Below are 2,907 nucleotides of genomic sequence, written 5' to 3' on the forward strand. Positions count from 1 at the left end.
TTTATAGCGATTCCAGAAAATTCTCCTATGTGTTAGTTTAGGAAGATTAATGAAGAAGTAGAAATTTTTGTTGCAACTTGAAGAATGAACCCAAGTTGGATAGGAAGTGAGGACTGAACAGAATACTTTTATAGCACTAGAGGAGCAGCTATGGAAGCAGAAGCAAACCTTAGGTATCCTTGAAATCAATTGCTGAAATAGGACTTGGGTATGGAATTGGGGTATTTAAGGTTGGATAGTAAATTGTGCTAGGTTTTATAGAATCTTGAATGCCAGGCAGTGAAAGTTAGACTTATGTGGAATTAAGCAGTAGGAGTCACTAAAGGATTTTGAACAATGGATTGAAGTACAGAAAGCTATTTCATTTATTCAGGAACATTTATAGAATGCTGACAGTATGCAAACTTTCTTAGATGCTATGGCAGATTTAAAAATGGGTAAGGAAATGTGATATAGGAAGATCCTCTGGTTAGGGAAGTCAGGGTGATATTGCAAGGTCTAGACCAGGGGTGGGCAAACTTTTTGACTCGAGGGCCACAATGGGTTCTTAAACTGGACCAGAGGGCCGGAACAAAAGCATGGATGGAGTGTTTGTGTGAACTAATATAAATTCAAAGTAAACATCATTACATAAAAGGGTATGGTCTTTTTTTTTTTTAGTTTTATTCATTTCAAACGGGCCGGATCCGGCCCGCGGGCCGTAGTTTGCCCACGGCTGGTCTAGACTAAGAAACTGGACTAGAATGGAGAGAAAGGGGATGGAGACCAGAAATACTTTAACAGGAGGCAGGATTCAGTGTAAAACTTTGTGAAGAACACAAAATCACAGGTGATTCCAAAAATTTTAGAAACTTCATTAAATAATTTTCTTCTGGAAAGAATAGAAAATAGTAGGTACCCAGAATAAATCATTATTGTCTGTACAAGTATTTGATATTTAATCAAAATTTGTTAGAGATATTAGGAAAAGAATATTCTTCTACAACATTACAACATTGTCCACTTGAGAGCTGAAGCTAGTTTGAGAAAAGAGTATCAGTTCTTTTGGGGGATCTTTACAGTAAATGCCATATGTACTGATAATATCTTGATCATTATGATTCTTTTCCTTAAGACAGAAAAACTCCTTAATAATTTGATTCCATTTGCCTAATATTTTTTCTGGTTGTTATTATTTTGGACAGTGGCAGCCATTCTAAAATGTTTCTATTTCTTATTATTTAGACTGCTGTTTGATATAGGAGTAAAAATGATTATTTTAATTAGATCTTAGTTTTATTAGATTTTTAGTGTTCTTTGGATACCTGTCTGTATTTTTCTGGAAAGTACTCAGACTCAGGAATTACTACTGACGATGCCACTTTACTATGTGATGTGAGTGTCATTTAACTTCCCTGGCTTTTAATTGTATAATGCATAAAGTATAAACATATTCCTCACTTCATATGATTTATGTGCAGATTTAGTAAGTAATATGTGTGTGAGACACATTGTGTGTAGTGGTATGTGCTGTACTGTGTTTAGTAGTATGCATATGACATAATGTTTAGTGTTATCTTTGTGAGACACATCTCCTGGATAAGATTGTTTACCCAGAATATCTGAGACCCAACCTGTTATAATGAAATTTATTCTAAGAGAATTAGTAATTGAAAAAAGACTTGATCCAGTCCTAGCTGGATGGCTCCGTCTGTTGGAGTGTCATCCCATGCACCAAAAGGTTGTGGGTTCTATTCCTTGTCAGAGTACATACCTAGGTTGCAGATTCAATCCCTGGTCTGGGTGTTCATGCGAGGCAACTTATCAGTGTTTCTTTGTCACATCGATGTTTCCCTCTCTCCCTTCCTCTCCCTCTAGAATCAATAAAAAACAAACATATCCTCAGGTGAGGATTAAAAAAGAAAAAAAAAAGACTTGATCCAGCCACAGGATTTTCTGGAAGCATTCTTATGGCTTTGTTCTCATCTTACGGATTTTGGAAAGAAATACAGGGTGGAGCAAAAGTAGGTTTACAGTTGTTTTTATGGAATATAATACAATAATTAATAAATAATAATAATACAAGAATAAATTGTGTTTTGCATACTCACAACTGTAACCCTACTTTGCCCCACCCTGAATATATCCATACACAGTTGCTACACGCCAAAAAATATAAACATCACTAATAGAACTCATGCTTTCATTGTGATAATGCTGCTATCTTTTGCAAACATTCCACCTGGTTTGCATCTCATGAATTGAGCCACCAAGACAGTAATACTACAAACTAGTCAGTCTCATATCATAGAATAATGATGACCATAATAGCTGGTAATATGTATTGAGCACTTACTATGTAACAAGTGCTATTTTAAGCACCTTCTATTTATTAACTCATTTATTCTTTATAACAATACCCTATTACAGAAAAAGAAACTGAGAAACAAAGAGATTAAGTAATTTACCCAAAGTCACACAGGAGCTGGGATTCGCAACTAGTCAGCCTGGTTCCAGAACCTGGGTTCTTAGTGTCTATTATTTTTTGGAAACTAGTGTGTTATATAATTAGAGGCCTGGTGCACGAATTCGTGCACCAGTGGCGTCCCTTGGCCTGGCCTGCAGGATCAGGCCAAAACCGACTCTCCAACATCCCCTGAGGAGTCCCGGATTGCGAGAGGGCACAGGCCAGGCTGAGGGACCCCACTGGTGCACGATTGGGGCTGGGGAGGGATGTGGGAAGTTGCCCAGCTGGGTAGGGACCGTGGGAGGGCTCCAAGGCGTGTTTGGCCCGTCTTGCTTAGTCCCAATTGGCCGGACCCCAGGAGCAAGCTAACCTACCGGTAGGAGCGTCTGCCCCCTGGTGGTCAGTGCACATCATAGCAACTGGTCAATTGCCGCCTCATGTCATGGAGAGCCAACAGGGGG

The 2,907-nt window shown here is 38.6% G+C and overlaps 1 protein-coding gene across 9 annotated transcripts in view; it reads left to right on the plus strand.

Moving 5' to 3' along the window:
• The window catches only part of TBCCD1 (TBCC domain containing 1), a 36,853-nt gene that overhangs the window by 18,569 nt on the left and 15,377 nt on the right, over nt 1-2,907 (plus strand). The window contains exon 7 of one of the 9 annotated variants that reach the window (XR_002828224.1): nt 1,858-2,003. The exons of the other annotated variants lie outside the window; for them this stretch is intronic. The gene's annotated coding sequence lies outside the window, so the exon portion shown is untranslated. The remainder of the gene's footprint in view (nt 1-1,857; nt 2,004-2,907) is intronic. 9 annotated transcript variants of the gene reach the window in all.

Source organism: Myotis lucifugus, unplaced genomic scaffold (genome assembly GCF_000147115.1).
Source record: "Myotis lucifugus unplaced genomic scaffold, Myoluc2.0 scaffold_14, whole genome shotgun sequence".
NCBI classification, from domain to species: domain Eukaryota; kingdom Metazoa; phylum Chordata; class Mammalia; order Chiroptera; family Vespertilionidae; genus Myotis; species Myotis lucifugus.